The following is a 23940-nucleotide window of genomic DNA, read 5'->3' on the forward strand; positions in this document are numbered from 1 at the left end:
GCTACAATGCATACAAAAATATATTTTATAAGTTAGAACATTTCATTAAAAATACACATTCTAAAATAATGTATGAATATGGTAAAAAACAGGATAGAACACATTCAGCAAATTTTCCTCTGAGTGGACCATCATAGTCACTAAACATCAAAACTGGCATTATTGGCACCAATACACAGTTGACCATCCCAATGATGATTTTGTAATGGCATGAGTCAAACTACAGAAGAGAATGGGCACCTCTAAGGACCTTTAGATATGGGTAACAGGAAAGTGATTGGCCTTGAAATCTTCTTACATAAAGAAAAATAGAACTGGAAATACTGAATATAGAAAAAAAGGTATGTATTCAGTTTTAAACTATTTAAAAAGTTGTCATCAAAATAAAGTTTACAAAGATTATCATCCACTTTAAGAAGCAAAAACAGAAATGACAGCAGGAATTTTATGAGACGGTATATTTTTCTAAATTTAAGAAATAAAATTCTAATAGAAATAATTTTCCTTGGGCTTTAATACATGTAATATCCCTAAACTCAGATGGAGCTATTGGATTTGGCTTTGGATGAATTTGTGCTCTTGGTGAGACAATCACTTTAAAGTATCTTCCACTTCTTAGATTAAAAAAAAAAAATGAATCTATAGAGGGCATTAAATAAATTTGTATGTGGCTCCTTTAGGAGCCGGTAACTTTAATTCCCTTAAAAAAGGAGATAATTTTCCCCATTATAAAAAATCTTGTGATTCTTAACATTTTGAAAATTTGTGATTCTTTTGAATGATTAAAATAATTTGGGGTACATTTTTAAAAATAATTTTTAGAAATTAAGAAAGCAATTCTCTGTTTACAGTTGTTTGTAAAGGTATTGCAAGGAAATATCTTTGTAAAGGTATTGCAAGGGAAAAAACCTTCTTTATCCTCTTACATTCTGTGGTGACCTAAAAATTAAAGTGGTATAATAAACATTAATAGTAGAAAAGCATACAAGTGTGTTTTATGTCTTCACAAGGAAATTAAACTGGCATAATACACATTAATAGGAGAAGAGCATAGAAAAGTGTTTTATGTCTTCAGAAGGAAAATGAAGGTCAAAGAACCTTTTAGGCCCAAAAGCTTACATGCCATTTTAAATAAAGAATAATACATTGTCAGTAAGCCATAATACAAAGGGGCTTTAGGCAGAGGGCTGGGGGCAGTAAATGGTGGGACAGTAACTAGGTAATATTTGGGGAAAACTATTAGGAGATGAGGGTTATTTTAGTAAGCTTGTTTGCATAGGTCCATTCCAGTGTTGACTCCTAACTTCTGGTTATAAGAACAATTTTTGCTTTCTAATATAGTGGGAAGGGGTGGGGGAGATTTTTATCACGGGAAACTTCATGATTTTCTTTTAGGTAGGAAGGGGAAGATCAGAAACAGCTTCTTGCATGTGCTCTTTCTTCAAAAAGAGCCTGCAGCTTAAAATAACCCATATGACAAAGTGGCATATTTGGGGGTGCATGTTCTGATCCCCTTCACCATCTGTAAACTAACAAAAAAAATGCTGCAGAGAAAAATCACCATAATCAATATAATCCTTCCAAGATTAGGAAGCAGATAGGATTAAAATTTCACCCTGTGGAAAAGACATGAGCTCAACTCTAACATCTTAAGGTATGAAGGTCAATTTAGAGAACACAGAAGTATTTGATATTTGCAATATATTCAAAGGCATCATGGCAATCTTATTTTCACTTTATGTAAGTTATTGTTTTATCACTGGTAGTAGGAGTAATTGTGTCATGTTACATAGTATCATAATCAGTAAAATTAAAATGGTCATAAACAGTGTCCGTATACCTAGAACTACTAGCATTAACATACTGTTAATGTTCAGTAAGAACATTAGTCATTCCCCTAATCGTTCTCAGTTTCTTAGTGGCGAATAGGTAACAACTTACAGCATATCAATTTAAGTGTCTTCTCCTCAGAGTTAAAATACATTTTTCTATAACAGCTTCTAATGAATATATATGTGACATTTTAAAAATGTGTGTGTGTGCGTGTGTGTGTTCCTGTGTATAAGTGGACCTACTGGTGTTTTCACTTTGCTCAAGCAAAAAGAATGCTAAATAATCATGGTGGGAAACCAGCCTACTACTTTTTCTGGCTTTCACCTGGAGGAAGGCATCTTCCCAGAAGAAAACACTTCTCTAATCCTTCAAATAGCATAAATAACAAATGGGAAAGAATAAGCAATTGGGTTTTGTGACTTATCTCTGATCTGAAGCACCTTTAAATACCCATTTCTATACATTTTTCTTAGCTGTTGATTTATTTCCTCTACATAGCACTAAAAAGCAAAAAAAAAACAAAACAAAAAACCAAACACCTATACCTTGTGTACTCACAGAATACCATATTTTCCCATAGTAAAAGGAAAACAAAACAAAACAAAACAAAACAGTTGCCATTTAAATATGTGTACTACTTATGTCCTCTAATAGGCAAATGTAATCCAGAAGGCAAGTAAATATAGATTGTGATTTCTTTATTGTTAATTTGAATATGGATGGAAATGTTCCAATACCAAAGCTGGTGTAGACAGCAAAAATAGATTAATATATTATGCTATAAGCCATTTTCTTCCTAATTATATGGTGAAAGTTTTTTAAAAGATAATTAATTTGACTCAAAATTACATTATAAAGCTTGTAGAAATATGACAAAGTGAGAATCATTTTTTATCTTTCATTTTCTTTACCATAGAACCTACTTTAAAGATTTAAATAATATTCATTTTAATCTTAGAATTCCCAATGATAAAGAAGATGATCATCATACTATAAACAAACCAACCGATAAATCTACCAAAAAGACGACTATGTAGCAATTGCATTATTTGCTTATGTATTTAACATTATGAACACTTTCTTATTTGCAGAATTACCCCTTTAACAATGAGCAGTGTCTATTTGAAAAAAGAGTAATGAACTAGTCTATATCTAGGAAAAAGCTTGAAGTTAAAAAAAAAGCAACAAAGCATTTCAAGTTGATTAATTTTAAAGTAATTATTTTATTCTGTTAGATAACATAGTAATAGGTGATGAGCTGGGCGAACTGGTTAACACCTGTAATCCCAGCACTTTGGGAAGCCAAGGTGGGCAGATCATGAGGTCAGGAGTTCAAGACCAACCTGACCAACATGGTGAAACCCTGTCTCCAGGTGTAGTGGCACGGGCCTGTAATCCCAGCTACTCAGGAGGCTGAGGCAGGAGAATTGCTTGAACCTGGAGGTGGAGGTTGCAGTGAGCCTAGATCATGCCATTGCACCCCAGACTGGGGTACAGATTCCATCTCAAAAAGAGAAAAAAAAAGTGATGAATAATGGTACAAGCATAACATTAAATCTAAATCTAAATGATATCCCACATGCCTTGCTTGTCAAAAAATTCTTTCAAATTGTATTTCCATTCTCAGATCTACTAAGTTGTTAATTTCTGATCTCTGTGTATGTTCCTTTATTTTCTTTTCATTGGCATTGTAGATCTTACACTTCTATTACTTCAAATTTTACAATTATAATAAATTAGAAACACTGACTTTTAGTCCCTCTCATATTTGAATAACCACACTTTGCTACCAATAAATCAATTTCCCTAAAACAATGCTTTTTATCTTGTTAATCAATAATCTGCTTATAGTAGACTTAAAAGATATGAAAACCATACTGGTTTTTGCACCACCCCTCCACCACCAAAATCACTTTACCCTTCACTCACCATTCTCCAGGTCATGCTCTTTTGCCAGTCCAAAGGCTTTAGTTTATCAAGGATAATTAAATGAGTAATTGCCTTTTTTCTTTGTTTTAAAAGAGATGGGGATCTTCCTATGCTGCCTAGACTAAAGTGTGGTGGCTCGGTCACAGCTCACTGCCACCTCTAACTTCTGGGCTCAAGGGATACTCCCTCCTTAGCCTCCTGAGTAGCTGACACTACAGGAACCCACCATCACACGGGGCTCAGGATTAATTCTTAATAAAATAAGGGGATTCAGTATACATTTGCTTTGGCCCATTTCTCTTAGAAACAAATATAGACTCTACATATCAATATTATAGTTAATCTATAAATTAACTAAATTTATTCTATTTAATGTATGACAAGTAGCAATTCATTTCATATCCCTTTGAAAAGAAACTATATGCAACTTTTATAAATCTGACACATCTGACAAGATTTGTTTTCATTTTTTATGTAGAAAGTTGTAAATAGCAAGCCTTGACTGCATCAAATCTATTAACTACTAGCATATATTAACTACTGTTTCCCAGAAGAGTGTCATCTATTAGATAATCAGTAAGGTAGCATTTTACATCAGGTAGCTAATGTAAGTGAGAGATTAGCACAGAACTGAGAACACTGATCACCAACATTATCTTTTTTTAACTCAAAATATATTATTTTTATGATAAAAATAACACATGCTCATTTACAAGGCTGAAGGAAGGCAGGAAGGCAGGCAGAAAGCAAGCAAGGGAGGAAGCCACTATAGAAAAATAGTGAAAAATCAATTAAACTACCGCTTGAATGAACAGTCAGCAGTAATCTGTATATAAACATAACTACGCGTTTAAAATAAGACCATTCATACATGTTGAATTTTATAATTTCATCATTATAGTACATGCCAATTTTTTTTTTTTTTTTTTTTTTTTTGAGATGGAGTCTCCCTCTGTTACCCAGGCTGGAGTGCAGTGGCGCAATCTCCAATCACTGCAACCTCCACCTCCTGGGCTCAAGTGATTCTCGTGCCTCAGCTTCTTGAGTAGCTAGAATTACAGGTTCTCACCACCATGCCTGGCGAGGTTTTGTATTTTTAGTAGAGACTGGTTTTCACCATTTTGGCCAGGCAGGTCTCAAACTCCTGACCTCAGGTGATCTGCCCTGTCATGGTCTCCCAGATGCTGGGATTACAGGCATGAGCCACCATGCCCAGACTGTAAATGTTATATCATTTAAAATACATTTGTGGACACCTTTTCAAATAAATATGTTAATCCATACTTATTTTCTAATGGCTGTAAAATATTTCAAAGTTTAGATATACCATGATTTATTTAACCAATGCTTTTTCTTTGAATATTTATGTTGTTTGCAATCATCTCTATTATAAACAGCAATGTAATTAATTTTCTTCCTTATGTATACATCTTTGTAAATTTGTCTGAAAACACCTTTTGAAAAAGTAGTGGGAATTCAATGGGTGAGTTTCAGATAAACCATGCTAGAATTATTCCTTTTCTCATCTCTTTGACTTTCTGCATATTTCTTTTGCTAGAAAGTTCCTTCAACCTCTGATCACTCAAATAATCCCTGTTCACCTCTGAAGACCAATTTCAACTTTCAGATAACTCTCTCTTCTATAATTTTATAGCTCTTTTAAATCTACTCCATTATACTTTGCATAAAGTTGCAATATCATTTTTTGCATGTTATCACAGAGAGTCTAACCACTGAAAAAACGTAGTTTCTGTTCCTCCTGGACACATAGCTATCCAACATTTTTTCAGCCTGCCCTGCAGTTAGGTGTGGTCCTTAACTGAGAATAGAAAAGATATGTGCCAATTCTGAGCCTGGCTCATAAAAACTTCCCATATGTGGTTCTCCATGTACTTTCCCCTGCTGTAGCAACTTTGGAAGCCATGTGTGGAAAACAGCAGTCGACACTACCAGCAGCAACCTAGATGTCTGAATCGCCACTTGGAAGAGAGCTACTTGCTCATCAGAAATATCCATTGCAAAATTTACATGAGAAAACAAAACAAAACAACTCTATTTTGCTGAACCATTAGAACTTTAGGTCTATTTGTTACACCTGACAGTGTTAATTTTATTAATGTACTCGGTTCATTCCTCCTTTAGTCTGTGAGCCTCACCAAAGCACTGTGCATCAATTTTGGCTCATCCCAGTGCTTGGCATTCAATCAATGAATAATTTTTTTAAAGTAGAAAGAAATTTTTATATAATCTAATTCTATTATCAAAAGACTGATGAAAAAGTAATTAGAATAGAGGTTTTTAACATGGGTTTTCCCCATCTCAGATATATATATATATACATATATATATATATGTATATATATATACATATATATGTATATAAATGTGTGTATATATATGTGTGTGTGTGTGTATATATATATATATATATATATATAGTCTGTCATGTTATTGAAAAGTTAGATGAATTGAGTGAACATTACCATATGTATATACATTATAAATAAATTGATATGTGTTAATACAAGCTCAAAAATCTTTATTCATAGCAACTCACAATGAAAATGTGTGAAGACTATGGCCTTAATGGGTTTAATTAGATCACAAATCAGATCTTAAGCAGAGAGTTAACAAATCACCATTTAAATTTAAAAAATACATCATTAATTTATTTCAATGCCCCAATGGCAACTTTTAATAAAAATGGTATTTTGTTAACTACTACAAAGGAGTTTCAAAATACCTCAACACGAACGGGCTTATTAAATATTGTCAGCTATTTGCTGTACAATCATGAACCACTTATTCTGCCTTTCTTGTTCACAATCACTTCCTAAATAAGATACTTAAATAATTTCACCATGTAGTTTAGATGGAAAGTTAGATGCCAATGCCAATAGGAACTACAGCAGATGCCCATATCATATCTTCCTATACTATTCTATACAAGCAAATGAATCACAGCTTATAACTTATGGCTCAGAAATTCCTTTTAAAAATATATTCTAAAACATACATAGATCTGCCCAAAGATTTACCTGCACACATTTTGTTGTTGTTGTTGTTTGTTTGTTTTTTTTCAGACAGAGTCTTGCTCCAACACCCAGGCTGGAGTGCAATGGTGTTATCTCGGCTCACTGCAACCTCTGCCTCTAGGGTTCAAGCAATTCTCCTGCCTCAGCCTCTGAAGTACCTGGGATTACAGGTGTGCACCACCATGCCCAGCTAACTTTTTTTTTTTTATATTTTTAGTAGAGACAGGGTTTTGACATGTTGGCAATCCTGGTCTTAAATTCCTGATCCACCTGCCTCAGTCTCCAAAGTGCTGGGATTACAGGCGTGAGCCACTGTGCCAGGCCCTACATACGTGATTAAAGTAGCTTAGGTATGCATGTGTGTTTGTACATGGTTCCCATTATAAATGTATATATCACTCCCCTTCACAAATGTCTTATATATGGTACTATGAAAATTGTGTTGCATCCATACAAGATGACTATGCAGTGATTAAAATGATGCATAGAAGAATGTTTAATGATGTGGAAGATGTTCATGTTATATTAAGTAAAAAAGGGGGATTATAAAACAATGTTATAAAATAAGCCTATTTTTGGAAAACCAAAAGTTAAATGAAGCATATACATGTATCACCAATGAAGATTAGCCGTGGTTCATTTAATTAAAGGGCCTTTCACATCTTTCTTTTGCATTATCTACATTTTCTATATCAGTACATTACCTACTATGATGCTTAATATACAGTGTCAACTTGATTTGTTTGGATGAAGGATGCAAATTATTGTCCCTGGGTGTGTCTCTGGGGGTGTTGCCAAAGGAGATTAACATTTGAATCAGTGGACTGGGAGAGGCAGACCCACCCTCAGTCTGGGTGGGCACCATCTAATCAGCTGCCAGCATGGTTAGGTAAAAGCAGGCAGAGGACCGTGGAAGGACTAGACTTCCAGCCTTCATCTTTCTCCCGTACTGGATACTTCCTGCCCTCAAACATGGTATTTCAAGCTCTTCAGCTTTTCTACTCTTGGACTTACATCAGTGGTTTCCAAGAGGATCTCGGGCTTTTTGCCACAGACTGAAGGCTGCATTGCCGGCTTCCCTACTTTTGAGGTTTGGTACTCCAACCGGCTTCCTTGCTCCTCAGCTTGCAGACAGCCTATTGTGGGAATTCTCCTTCTGATCGTGTGAGTCAATACTCCTTAATAAACTCCCTTTCATATATATGTCTATCCTAATAATCCAGTCCCTCTAGGGAACCCTGACTAATATACCCACTAAGGTAATTTTCCCTATGTATTAATGAAAAATCTGGCTTCAGTGAAAATGAATATAAAATAACTTCTATAGTGGCAGGTCAAAGTGATCAGTAGATGTTGGGATATGAAAAAGAAAGGATCAAAGTTCTGTGGAAAGACACTTTTCTTAATGGACATAAGATAAGAAGTGGGGAGAATATCCATAAAGAAATACGGTTGTTCTAGAATATAAGTTCCTCACAGGAAATTCACTACAATTTACAAAGATAAGGAAAACATTTAGTAGCTGAGCAAAAACAAGTAGCAAGGTCTTTGTTTCCCTTTTGGGAAAAAACACACTTCTATAGTAATATAACAATTTTTACCACTCCTTTTGCAATAATCCTTACAATATATTCTACTAATCCTTTAAGCTCATACTCTTCTCATATACAATAAGAGGTTGTTTGGCACAAGTTACAGTCATAAATGTTTCCTGGAAACCACTCACCCAACTTTCAAAGTGTTCACTAAGGTAATAAAATAATGCTGAATTATGAAATTATTTCCTTTTGCATTAAGAATAAGCTTCCTCAATAAAAATATTTAAAAGGCCCTTATCTTGCAATGGCTCCAGTAATAGCCTTAGTTTCAGCATTGTACAGGAAATATCCTTATCTTCCCCATTCTGCCCACATTGTTAAAAAAAATTTTTTTTGAAATGACCATTAATTCTTTGGAAACAAAAGCACCAATTTGGCTGCCAGATGCTTTGAGAATCCCTCTGGAAGAGAACATCTCGAGTAGAACAAGGGTCATTTTAAAGAAGCTCTTTACATACTTCAATATTCATTATGAGTTCTTCTTCAGAAGAAAATAATAAGCTTTGAGCAGCATACAGCATATCATCACATATCTGGATTCACCATGTTTGAAAAGTATACTCACTTTTGTCATAAAGAAAAGAATACTGAATTCATTGACTATACATCTAATTAGGAAATGGACGTTTACTTTAAAAATAATTTCTGGATGTAACATTTTATTTATTTGAAACCTTCATAAAATATCTAACAAAGCTCCAAACACCAATTTAGTGACAGAAAACATGAGGCAAGTATTAGCATGCTAATCATTCCCTGTTGGAAGTAAAAATATATATATCTTTCACAAAAGTTTACAATTACGAATTATCAATAAAATAATACTGGACTAAGTGTGAATAGAAACATGGATTATCTCAAATATTCTAAGGTATTTTAAGTTATAAAATTAAATCTATGGCTGGACTGTGAAACTTTGCTGAGGGCAGTTGTGCTGAATGCCATTTATTTGGCTCCACAGGCCTGACTGCACCATCTCTAGTTCTGTGCCCTGGGTTGCTGACCTCTATGTCCATACCAGCCAGGCTCCCTTTCCCTTTGGCTCTTGGTTGGTAAGGCAATGACAGAGTATTAGCGGACGGAAAATGAATGAGGTGAAGGCATTTATTTCCATAGTTCTTCTCTGTGGGGTTGCTGACTTTGGCTATCTCAACCATAACTATAATTTCATAGGGAGTGCCTTATAACCAATTAATAAAGGAAGAAAAATTGTAAACTAACATTGAGTAAGAATTCACTGATAAGTTAGCAATTGCTAGCAGTTGCTTCTTTATAACCCTACACATGCTTGGTCCTGCAAGTCAGTGAGTGAAAGGAAATCCTTCCATCAGGCAGAAATTCAGAGGGGAAATTTGACTGAGCACTGTGTGAAGGGAGAGAAGGCTTGAGGTAGGGACCTGAACACCCATGAGCAGTAGCTAACAGGTTGGGCAGCTGGGAAGGGAACAGTAAAGAAGCTGATTGGAAGATTGAAAGATTGATGATCGGGTGATCTCATGGAGGAGTACATTAATAGTCCTCTTGAAACAAGCACCATGTTAATCAATTAAAAATGTTTGAGTATGAATTTATAATAAATTATATTTGTTGGGAATTAATATAGGTATCAGTTTAAATCAAAAGTAGAAAATTGAAAGGTAAAATATAAAAATAAATAAAAAACATATTTACATATTATAAATAATATATAAGGATATAAACATAAAATAGTATTTCATTTTTTCCACTTCAATGAAGCATCTTCCACATTTCCTAGGTTTCAAACTCAACACTTTGAAAATTGCTGTAAAGTGATGATAACATGCATTTACACATCTCAAGACATTTTGCTGTTACATTGCACTAATTGTTATACAAGTATTATTTTATTTTAGTACTTACCTATTAATGCTGGGCACTGGGTTGACCTTTTTATTATTATTACTGGCACAATACCAAGAAGAAGAAAAAATTACTGAACGGCATTTCTGAGGGCCAAAATAGGGATGAAGTTTAAATGACAATTATGTTTTGCTCTCTTTCCTGATAATCACATTGCCAGTTTTCATAGAATATGGTTTGCTAAGGTACTGTATCTATGTGTGTACTCTGGTGTGTGTGGTAATTGGGATGGTGGGGGATACAAAAACTATAAAAGGTAGTTTAGGATGGTGAGGCACATACAGTGGAATCCTAAAAGTACAATTTGATTGCTCGATTTTAGATATTAATCAGAATATATTCCTTGAAATAGGGTTAAAATATCACTGATCTCCCTGATGCTAAAAAAATGAGTCTAATAAATGATTGTAAGAGTTGCATTTCCAAATGACCAGATGTAATTCTGTGAGGAAGGTCACATATAAACCAGTAAATTCAGAAATATAAAATTATATAAATTATTCAATTTAGCTGTCAAATAATGGATAATGTCTTATGACCTAAATGATTACTTGATTTTTAAATCAGGTATTTTTTCAGATGCTCTAGGAGCCATTTCAGGCTATCAAAATAAACTGATGTGTATGTGATGTAAGAGGCACTATAATTTGAACTGTAGCATTTTAATAATTTTTTTCATGAAGAAAATTTCTGGTGGAAGAAAAAAGTTCAACGTTCTACGAAAACTAACAGCTAACCTCAGTGATCACATATCTAATCACTACCTGCCTCCTACTGGCAACCCTTATGTTTATGCTTTGGGCATTCCAACATTTTATTGACCATCTGTATAAACCAGCTGCTGATCTTTGTATTTCCTCACAGTCATTATAAATCTTGCTGTTCATTATTAATTTACACTGGGTTTGTGTTTTTCATTGCCTCTGGACATTTTCTGTTAACACTAATAAAAAAGAACTAGGATACTAAAAATATACTATAAAAAGGAAAACTTACCTTAACAATCAAAATAATTAAATTGAATGTGTAAACTAAATAATGCCAATATGCCATTAAAATCTAAGAAATTGTCATATACTATTCCTGATCCTTTTTTAAGTATTCAAATATTCTAGTAACTAAAAAAAATCAAAACATGCAAGACCCAAGTCAACACTTATTTAACAAGTATTTACTGATATGCCAAAGAAATATGCTAGTTTCAAAACTTACATGCTGTTGTAAACATTAACACAAAGCTACATTACCAGTAGGTGCATCTTTAAATGAACCTACTCTTTCTTACAAATCATCAGACCTACATAGAATATTGTCAAACATACTCTGGCCTTTATTACGTAAGCCTTGCTTTAATAAAATAATTTGGTTACATCATAAGGTCAAGGGCATATTATGAGTGCTTTCTTATGTAGAAAAGCTAAGATAATTATAGAATAGTAAACCGATATGAAATAACACAGTGCTGTAAGTAATAAATTTGCCCTATTTATAGTTTCCTCTTAAAATCCTAAAAATTTCTACCTGATTATATTTAACAAATACATCAAATATTTATGTGTGTGTGTGTGTGTGTGTGTGTGTGTGTGTATGCATGCAGGTTTATATTTCTGCATATGTCTGCATATGTATGCAGAAATATATGCAAATCCAAAAGTTTAATGTGTGTGTATCTGCATATATATATGTATATGTATACACACACACACACACACACACACACACATACACACACAAACTTCTTCCTATATTTTTAGAAGGTCTAAAATATATTTATGAAAAATGCTTTTTTGTTTTATAATATTTGATATTGCCAGTACTTCTGGAGGTACTTAATTTTCCTTACATAAGTGCCGCTAGTTTAAATCCTGTGCTACATTAAACAAAATCGATGTGGTTTTAATTTACTTCTGAAGATTCTGCAATAAAGTTTGACTTTCAAGATAACTATGAACCTTTTGAGGAATGTTTAGCATGAATTTATTCAAAAAAACAAAAAAGTAGTTTACTATGGCACAGTAACCTTCCAATGTCTAGAAATTGGTTAAGATCTCTACAGATATACGTATCAGTGGTCACTTTTTAAAACCGCTCTTATATTCCTTTGTATTATGGGTTAATACTGCCCATTAGGTACCATTGTAATTTATGCTTAATGGCTCTTTATTCATGCTACTGCGGAGGGTAAACTTTAATATATATCATTATATTGTTATATTTTCAGTTATTTTATATATCCTCCCTGTATCGCTAAGCTAATTTGAATTATTATTATTTTTTATTTTATAGTCCTGCGAGGGAAACGTATCAATTAAAAATGACCTTCTAAAGTGTAGCTGAGTATTCTTTTCGAAATGATATTTAAGATTGCTTCTTGATCAAATTTGGGTTCTTATTCCATTGCAGCATAATAAAAACATTATCATTATCCCTCAGATATTGTTTCTTTGCCTCATATCTCATTTCTTCACTCTGGCCTCTTTTTTCCCATATACTGTGGTATTTCATGCACTACCATATGCGAAACCAAGTGAATTAAAAAAGTCAACCTGGGTGGTATATGCATTGCATATTAAGCCCACATTACCTTGCATCCTTCAAAAACCACATACATGTACATCTTATAGAATTAGAGAATCACAAAATCTCAAGATTGTGGATTCATCAGTCATTAATTTATTTCTAATGTACAAACATGTTTTGAATAGAGAACTGTTCAGCACCAGTAATTTTTTTTTTTACCCTAGCTGTCCTTTAGTTGAAAAATAAAGTTCAGTGGCTGGGCATGGTGGCTCACCCTGTAATCCCAGCACTTTGGGAGGCTGAGGTGGGCGGATCACCTGAGGTTAGGAGTTTGAGACCAGCCAGTGAAACCCAATCTTGGGGGCGGGGGGTGGGGAAGAAGGAAAAAAAATAAAGTTGAGTTTACCCTGCAATTCAGTCTTGCAAATTTATCTCCATGATGTTATCAATCATTTATGATAATTCAAAAAGTAAAATTATGTGGTCTTGGGATAAAACAGATTGATGAAAGAACAGGGAAGGGAGAATGATATGGTAAAGTGTCTTTGTGTGTTGAGTACCACACTCATGTAAAGAGAACCCATGATAATAGCAACTTGCTATTGCTTTGTCTATTAACTAACCTCATGTGCTCCCTCTAGAATGGATACTCACCCACTGAAAAACAGTCATGAATCCCTAGGATGAGGTATTACAGAAGGTAGATTGTATCCCTTATAAGAAAGAATCTGAGGTCATTGTATGAAGGCATCTACTCGGATACAACATTTTTTCTGGGACTTTAAATAAAGGTATGAGTGGGGGTCCAAAGCAGAGTTATAATATTTAGTTTTCCTGTAGTTATTTACCAATCTCCATTCTTACTGGTCGTCTTTTCATGATGCTTATTACAAAAAGGAAACAAGGAAGATGGAACCAAACTTCATCAAGTTTAACAGTGAATACCTTAAGATTGACAAAAATATTTTTCCTTAGAGTTTTTCCATCTCTTCCTATTTTTTTCCCATCTAATGAGAATGACTTATTGTCACCTTCTCTTTGCTGTCAATTCCCAATGACTTACCAAGCCATTTTTTGGCCTTTTTGTACACGTAGATTATCTAATTCATATTTTCCTTTTAAGTTTGCGTAGCCTTTCGGTAAATAGTTTCAAGTTCTAGTTTTTTTTTTTTTTTTTAAATATGGAACGCTTCACGAATTTGCGTGTCATGTAAATTACACATTTAATTATAACTGTTTGATATAGTGGAACATTTAACTCTTCTAAGATTGGGAAAGTTTAATTCAATTTAATTCAACAAGTATTTGTTGACTATCTACTATTTGTCTTCCTGTATTTGGGATTCTTGGAGTATGCTAGTGAAGAAAACTGACAAAACCTTTACACTTATTTCTTGCATCTAAGGCTAATATATTAACATATTCTACAGTTTACTTCACCCACCAAAAGTTTTCATTTTCTCTTCTGATACCTTTTCTTGCTAGTACCACTAGAAAATTTTCAGTAGCCAATTATGTTACTATCTAACATATACGATAATGAAAGCGTTAACACTTACTTATGCTGTGCTCATGTGCTAGGCACTGCTCTAAAGTGTTCCATCTATTAACTCATTTAAGCTACATAACAAGTCTATGGGATAGGCATTATTTATAATCATCCCAATGTGACAAAAGAGAACACCCCTTGTTCTCAATCATTTTCCAAGTTTTCCCAGTTACCAAGTGACATTCTAATCAACTCGGGCAGCTTACCCTCAGAGTTTGTATTATTAATATTTGCCACTAAATGTTCAAAATGTCTCCAGAAAGGCTTATGTAGTATTCCTTTTGGCGTAGTTACTTTAATACTTTAATTATTTGTTATATAGCAACCTAAAACTCAATTCAGAATTTCATCTAATCAAAACTATGGTATATATTTAAAATTAAAGGATATCATATTTCATTGAAGAATTTTCAGAGCACAATATATTCTTAATCGTCTTAACCTCATGGCCATTGATTTAAAATGTCTCTCTTTAATACCAAATGAATCATTTTTCATATTAAATCAGAGAATTATTAAAAATAATGGAATTTTCTCTACAAATAAGAGGTATATAATATTACAAGAATAATGTATATATTTTACTACTTTCTAATCCCATGACTTTTTTGGGTTGTAATAGAAAACAGGTGGTCTAGGCATCAAAATATTTCACCCAATTAAAAAGAGTCATTTTTAATAACTGTATAATTATTGCTGTAGGAAATGAAGTCCATTAAACACTGGCTTTATTTTCAATATTATTTGTTGTAAACAAATCTATAACAAAATAGAAAAGAAGAAACTTTACTACATCAAAGTCAGTTTAATATAAAATGGCAAATATACTCGATTCAAATTCTGAATCCATTGTTCAAAGACCATGAACATATTCCTCCTGGTTAGAAACCTATTGACATGTATCTCTCTTTCTAATTTCTTTTTTAAATCACATCTGTATAATAGATATACAGCTTCCTTATCATCCATGTAAACCAGATTGGTCTCGTCCAGATACTAAATCCGTTTTAAGATAATGAAGTAGATTCTACTTATGTGCACCTTCAAGCAATGTAAAGGAAAATATAAAACCCAGATCTCTCACTAATTTAATTCTAATTTTTGGCCCTCTTGGTTAAGAAACATTTTTTTTAAACTACCTTTATTTAAAATATTGTTCAAATACAATTAAATAAAACATATTTTATGTTTGTAGTTCAATAAGTTTAAGCAAATGTATGTACCCATGTAACACTGCTCCCATTAAAATGTAGAAAATATACATTGTACTCTAAACGACTCCTTGTGCTCCTTCTGTGTGAATTCCACACATATTCTCAGACCTGCTGATATGCCTTCTGTTGCTATCTTTTATATTTCTTTCTTCTAGCATTTGTACAAATGGAATTACATAGCCTTTTGTGTCTGATTGCCTTCCCTTAGCATAACACCTTTTTTTTTTTTTTGAGACAGAGTCTCACTCTGGAGTGCAGTGGTGCAATCTTGGCTCACTGCAACCTCTGCCTCCTGGGTTCAAGCAATTCTCCTACCTCAGCCTCCTGAGTAGCTGGGACTAAGGCACACACCACCACACCCAGCCAATTTTTGTGTTTTTTTTTTTTTTGGTAGAGACGGGATTTCACCACGTTGGCCAGGATGGTCTTGATCTCTTGTCCTTGTGATCCACCCGCCTCGGCCTCCCAAAGTGCTGGGATTACAGGTGTGAGCCACTGTGCCCGGCCAGCATTTTAAGATGCATCTATATTGTTGAGTGTATTAATAGTCGTTTCCCTTTGGTAAAAAGCAAAAGGTAAACTTTCTGGATTAAATGACAGTACATTTCTTAACCTTATAAGAAATGACAAACCAAAAAAAAAAAAAAAAAAGAAATGAAAAACCCTTCTCTAAGTCACTTTTCCACTAGAAAATGTGTAAGAGTTCTAGCTGCTCCCCATATCTTTTCCAGGATAAGATATTATCATTCATTCTAACTTTAGCCATTTTATTAAGCATGTAGTTATATTTCCTGTGGCGTTTTAAAAGGGTATAATACATATTTAATAGTTTTCTATTGATTTTATAAATAGGAAATATTTACACAAGTAGAAGTATCTATATTTGTCATCTTGATCCCCATCCTGCAAATATTTGAAGCTCAGCCTAGACTGAGCCATAGTAGCAGCATACACAGGGAAACATTACTTGAACAGCTTTAGATACAACTTTCTAGAAATACACACTATGTCCACATGAATAAAAACTCAATGCTGACATCATAAAAGCATACCTATGCATCTCTGTGTTTCAGTTGATCACAGTCCCATTCTTGATCTCAGAAGTGTCTATAGATTATAAAATTTATTATACACAACTCTGCTAGCAAAATTTCCTTTATTTTTTTCTTTAAAAATGTTTATTAATTCTCTACTTTTGAAAGATAATTTCATTAGATATAAAATTATTCATTTTTCCTTCAATGCTTCAATAATTCATTCCATTCTCTTCTCGTTCACATACATTGGGAAATTTGCTGTGTTTATTATCCATATTCCTGTATAGGTGAGGTTACCTTTTAATTTACCTGCCACCCAGGATGCCTTCAAGGTTTTCAAATTGTCTTTAGTTTTCTAAAGTTTGAATACAAAATGACTAAATGTACATTTTTAGTATTTATCCTGTTAGTGTTTCCTGCACTACTTAGTTTAAGAAAAACCATTACTTATACTGACGTTATAAACATCAAAAGGACAATAAAAAATAGTATAAACAAGACTAAATTTATCAAGTTTATAATTCAGTTGCAATGAAAAAAAATTCTTGAAATACACAAATTATCAAAATCCACACAAGGAAAAATACATATCCTGAATACTCATCTACCTATTGTAGAAGTTGAATCAATAATTGTACTTCCAAAAAAGAAAGCACCAGGCACAAGTAGTTTCACTGGTGGATTCTACCAAATATTTAAGAAAAAAGAATACCAATTCCTCACACTTTTTTCCAGAAAACAGAAGCAGAGGAAATAGCTACTAAAATATTTTATGATACCAGCATCACCTTAATACCAAACCAGAAAAAAATAGCACAAAAAGAAAAATTATGTACCAATACCTCTTAGGAATATAGACACAGAAATGCTCAACAAAATGTTACTAAAATAGCAACAATCTAAACCCATTCTCAATAAAAACTGAAGCCATTTTTAACTTAAATAGATTACTTAAATTTATTTATAATAAAAATATTATTTCAATCTATTTATAATAAAAATATAATAAATAGGCATATACCACAAACAAATGTAATTTAATCCAGGTATATACGAATGTTTCAACATTTGAAGCATCAATGAAATCTACCACAGAGGCAGGCCAAAATAAAATGCATATAAACATCAACTAATGCATAAAATTTCAACATTCAACAGCAATTCACCATAAAATCTTTCAGACAATAGAAAACAAGAAATAGTATTGGCTGGGTGCAGTGGCTCAAGCCTGTAATCTCAGGCTGAGGCGGGCAGATGACAAGGTCAGGACGTCAAGACCATCCGGGCTAACATGGTGAATCCCGGTCTCTACCAAAAATACAAAAATAAAATTATCTGGGCAGAGTGGCATGTGCCTGTAGTCCCAACTACTCAGAGATAGACGCAGAAGAATCACTTGAAACAGGAAGCAGAGTTTGCAGTAAGCTGAGATTGTGCCACTGCAATCCAGCCTAGGGAGGGAGCAAGACTCTGTCTCACAAAAAAAAAAAAAAAAAAAAAAAAATATATTTAAAAAAAAAAAAAAAAAAAAAAAAAAAAAAAGAATTTATATTGTAGAAATTCCTCAACTTGATAAAAATGTGTACAAAAACCTATACCAACAAAAGAAACCTTAAAAGACTAGAAGGTTTCCTGCAAAAGGTTGGAATCAAGGAAAGGAATTCCTCTCCTACCTCTTCTAGTCAACACTACTGAAATTCAGATCAAAAGGCAGAAAAAAAGAAATACTAGTTTCATAGATTGGAAAGAAAAAAATAAAATTGTCATTACTTGCACATGACATATTGTCTATGAAGAAAATCACAATGTATGTGCAATAGAAAAAAAAAATCCTAATACCAATAAATGACTACAGCAAAATCTCAAGAAACAAGAATAATACACAAAAGTCAAAACAGGGCAATAAACATTTAGTAAATGTACTCTTAATATTTAACAACTACAATTACAATACACCAAAAAATTTCAATATTTAGCTGTAAATCTTACATAGTATGTACAAAACCTGTATGTGGTAAACTACGAAATTCAAATCACAAAGCATACACAAGTTTCAATAGCCGAATCAACCAAGCAGAAGAAAGGATATCAGAGATTGAAGATCAACTCAATGAAATAAAGCGAGAAGAAAAGGTTAAAGAAAAAAGAGTGAAAAGAAATGAACAAAGCTTCCAAGAAATATGGGATTATGTGAAAAGACCCAATCTAAGGTTGATAGGTGTACCTAAATGTGAAGGAGAGAATGAATCCAAGCTGGAAAACACTCTTCAGGATATTATCCAGGAGAAATTCCCCAACCTAGCAAGGCAGGCCAACATTCAAGTTCAGGAAATATAGAGAACACCACAAAGATATTCCTCAAGAAGAGAAACCCCAAGGCACATAATCGTCAGATTCACCAGGGTTGAAATGAAGGAAAAAATGCTAAGGGCAGCCAGAGAGAAAGGTCAGGTTACCCACAAAGGGAAGCCCATCAGACTCACAGCCAATCTCTTGGCAGAAACCCTACAAGCCAGAAGAGAGTGGGGGCCAATATTTAACATCCTTAAAGAAAAGACCTTTCAACCTAGAATTTCATATCCAGCCAAACTAAGCTTTATTTGCGAAGGAGAAATAAAATCCCTTATGAACAAACAACTGCTGAGAGATTTCGTCACCAGCAGGCCTGCCTCACAAGAGCTCCTGAGAGATGCACTAAACATAGAAATGAACAACCAGTAACAGCCACTCCAAAAACATACCAAATGGTAAAGACCACTGACACAATGAAGAAACTGTGTCAACTATCAGTCAAAACGACCAGCTGGCATCAAAATGGGCAGGATCAAATTCATACATAACAATATTCACCTTAAATGTAAATGGGCTAAATGCTCCAGTCAAAAGATACAGACTGGCAAAATGGAGTAAAAAGTCAAAACCCATCACTGTGCTGTATTCAGGAAACCCATCTCACGTGCAAGGACACAAACAGGCTCAAAATAAGGGATGGAGGAAGATTTACCAAGCAAATGAGAGCAAAAAAAAAGCAGGAGTTTCAATCCTAGTCTCTGATAAAATGGATTTTAAACCAACAAAAAACAAAAGAGACAAAGAAGGGCATTATATAATAGCAAAAGGATCAATGCAATATGAAGAGCTAACTATCCTAAATATATACACACCAAATACAGGAGCAACCAGATACATAAAGCAAGTTCTTAACAACCTACAAAGACACTTAGACTCCCACACAATAATAGTGGGAGACTTTAACACTCGACTGTCAATACTAGAGAGATCAACAAGACAGAAAATTAACAAAGATTTTCAAGACATGAACTCTCACATGGACCAAGCAAACCTAATAGATATCTATAGAACTCTCCACCCCAAATCCACAGAATATATATTTTTATCAGCATTGCATTGTACCTACTCTAAAATTGACCACACAATTGGAAGTAAATCACTCCTCAGCAAATGCAAAATAATGGAATTCATAACAGTATCTCAGACTGCAATGCAATCAAATTAAAACTCAGGATTAAGAAACTAAATCAGAATCGCACAACGTCATGGAAGCTGATCAACTGGCTCTTGAATGTTGACTGGATAAACAATGAAATGAAGGCAGAATTAAAGCTGTTCTTTGAAACCAGTGAGAACAAAGACACAACATACCAGAATCTCTGGGACACATTTAAAGCAGTGTCTAGAAAGAAATGTACAGCAATACATGCCCACATGAGAAGCAAGGTAAGATCTAAAATCGATATGCTATCATCAAAATTGAAAGAGTTGGAGGAGCAAGGTCAAAAAAAACATCAAAAGCTACCAGAAGGTAAGAAAAAACTAAGAACAGAGCAGAACTGAAGAAGATAGAGACACAAACACACACACAAAAAAAACCCTTCAAAAAATCAATAAATCCAGAAGCTGGTTTTTTGAAAAGATCAACAAAATAGAATGCTAGCCAGATTAATAAAAAAGAAAAGAGAGAAGACTCAAATAAATGCAATAGAAAACAATAAAGGGGATATCACCAACGATTCCACAGAAATAAAAACTACCTTCAGAGATTACTACAAACAGCTCTATGCACATAAACAAGTGAAGCTGGAAGAAATGGATAAATTCCTGAACACTTGCACCCTCCCAAGCCTAACCCAGGAAGAAGTTGAAACCCTGAATAGACCAATAACAAGGGCTGAAGTTGAGGCAGGAATAATAGCCTAACAACCAAAAAAAAGCCCAGATCCAGATAGGTTCGCAGCCGAATTCTACCAGATGTACAAAGAGGAGCTGGTACCACTTCTTCTGAAACTATCCCAAACAATCCAAAAAAAGGGAATCCTTCCCAAATCATTTCATGAGACCAACATCATCTTGATACCAAACCTGGCTGAGACTCAACAAAAAAAGAAAACTTCAGGCCAATATCCATGATGAACATAGATGCAAAAATGTTCAATAAAATACTGGCAAAACTGAGTGCAACAGCACATCAAACAGCTTATCCATCATAATCATGTAGGCTTCATCCCAGGGATGCAAGGCTGGTTCAACATACACAAGTTTATAAATGCAATCCATCACACAAACAGAACCAAAGACAAAAACCACATGACTATCTTAATAGAAGATGCAGAGAAGGCCTTTGATAAAATTCAACAGCTGCTTATGCTAAAAACTCTCAATAAACTATACATCAATGGAACATATCTCAAAATAATAAAAGCTACTGATGATAAACTCACAGCCAATATCATATTGATTGGGCAAAAACTGGAAGCATTCTCTTTGAAATCTAGCACTAGACAAGGATGCCCTCCCTCACCTCTTTTATTCAATAAAGTAATGGAAGTTCCAGCCAGAGCAATCAGGCAAGAAAACGAAATAAAGGGTATTCATTTAGGAAAAAAGGAAGTCAAATCAACTCTATTTGCAGATGACATGACTATATATTTAGAAGACCTCATCATCTCAGCCCAAAATCTCCTTAAACTGATAAGCAACTTCAGCAAAGTCTCAAAATACAAAATCAATGTGTAGAAATCACAAGCATTCCTATACACCAATAACAGACTAAAAGAGAACCAAATTAAGAGGGAACTCCCATTCACAATTGCTACAAAGAGAATAAAATACCTAGGAATACAACTAACAAAAGATGTAAAGGACCTCTTCAAGGAGAACTAGGAACCACTGCTCAAGGAAATAACAGAGGACACAAACAGATGGAAAATCATTCCATGCTCATGGTTAGGAAGAATCAGTATTATGAAAATGGCTATGCTCCCCAAAGTAATTTATATATTCAATGCTATCTCCATCAAGCTACCTGTGACCCTCTTCACAGAACTGGAAAAAAACATGTTAAACTTCATATGGAACCAAAAGAGAACCCACGTAGCCAAGACAATCCTAAGCAAAAAGAAGAAAGCTGGAGGCATCATGCTACCTGACTTCAAACTATACTACAAGGCTACAGTAATCAAAACAGCATGGTACTGGTACCAAAACAGAGATATAGACCAGTGGAACAGAACAGAGGCCTTGGAGGCAATTCCACACATCTACAACCATCTGATCTTTGACAAAAACAAGCAATGGGAAAAGGATTCCCTGTTTAATAAAGGGTGTTGGGAAAAATGGCTAGCAATGTGCAGAAACAGAAACTGGACCCCTTCTTGACACCTTACGCTAAAATTAACTCCATATGCATTAAAGACTTAAACATAAGGGCTAACACCATAAAAACTCTAGAAGAAAATCTAGGCAAAACGATTCAGGGCATAGGTATAGGCAAGTACTTCATGACTAAAACACCAAAAGAACTGGCACCAAAGCAAAAATAGACAAGTGGGATCTAATTAAACTCCAGAGCTTCTGTACAGCAAAAGAAACAATCATTAGAGTGACCCAGCAACCAACAAAATGGGAAAAACTTTTTGCAATTTACTCATCTGATAAAGGGCTAATATCCAGAATCTGCAAAAACCTAAAACAGATTTACAAGAAAAAAACAAACAAACCCATTCAAAAGTTGGCAAAAGATATGAACAGACACTTTTCAAAAGAAGACATATATGAAGCCAACAAACACATGAGAAAATGCTCATCATCACTGGCCATTAGAGAAATGCAAATCAAAACCACATTGAGATACCATCTCATGCCAGTTAGCATGGCAATCATTAACAAATCTGGAGACAACAAACAGATGCTGGAAAGGATGTGGAGAAAAAGGAACATTTTTACACTGTTGGTTGGTGTCTAAATTAGTTCAACCGTTGTGGAAGACAGTGTCGTGATTCCTCAAGGACCTAGAAATAGAAATTCCATTTGATCCAGCCATCGCATTACTGGGTGTATACTCAAAGGATTATAAATTGTTCTATTATAAAGACACATGCACGCACATTTCATTGCGGCACTGTTTACAATAGCAAAGACCTGGAACCAACCCAAATGCCCATCGATGATAGACTGGACAAGGAAAATGTGGCACATATACACCATGGAATACTATGCAGCCATAAAAAACAATGAGTTCATGTCCTTTACAGGGACATGGATGAATCTGGAAACCATCATTCACAGCAAACTGACACAAGAACAGAAAATGAAGCACCACATGGTCTCACTCAAAGGTGGATATTTAACAATGAGAGCACATGGACACAGGGAGGGGAGCATCACACACTGGGGTCTGTTGGGGGGAACTGGAGGGAGCAATGGGGGTAGGGAGGTTGGGGAAGGATAACATGGGGAGAAATGTCAGATACAGCTGACAGGGGGATGGAGGCAGCAAACCACATTGCCATGTATTTACCTATGCAACACTCCTGCATGATCTGCACATGTATCCCAGAACCTAAAGTACAATAAAATATATATATACACACACACATATATATATATATTTGCACACACACATATACGCACACACACACACACAAATCAAACATCCATATAAATTGAGAAATAATCTGTTTTCATGGATTAGAAGACAATACTATTGAATAAATTATTCCCAACTTGATTTATAAATTCACAGAATTCCAATCAAAATTTCAGTAAGCTACTATATATACATCAATACTGATACAGAAGATTAAAGAGGGACATCAGCACGATGGCAAAAACAAACTCTCAAGTTCCACTTTCCACCCCCAACAGACAGTTCAACTAGCAACTTTCCACAGACCAAAATAACATTCTGAAAACTCCAATACTTTGAAATATGCCTGAATACTGATGAATTCCATAGAACAGAATTATATCTGAATTAGAAGGATAAGAAGAATGGTTTTAGTTCAACTGACCCACTTTATTCCCTTCCCCAAGTCAGCACAATAG

General features: G+C 34.2%; 1 protein-coding gene across 1 annotated transcript in view; it reads right to left on the reverse strand.

Moving 5' to 3' along the window:
- GALNT13 (polypeptide N-acetylgalactosaminyltransferase 13) overlaps nt 1-23940 on the reverse strand; it is a 596785-nt gene that overhangs the window by 331874 nt on the left and 240971 nt on the right. The window lies entirely within an intron of this gene.

This window comes from Cebus imitator, unplaced genomic scaffold (genome assembly GCF_001604975.1).
Source record: "Cebus imitator isolate Cc_AM_T3 unplaced genomic scaffold, Cebus_imitator-1.0 Scaffold27, whole genome shotgun sequence".
NCBI classification, from domain to species: domain Eukaryota; kingdom Metazoa; phylum Chordata; class Mammalia; order Primates; family Cebidae; genus Cebus; species Cebus imitator.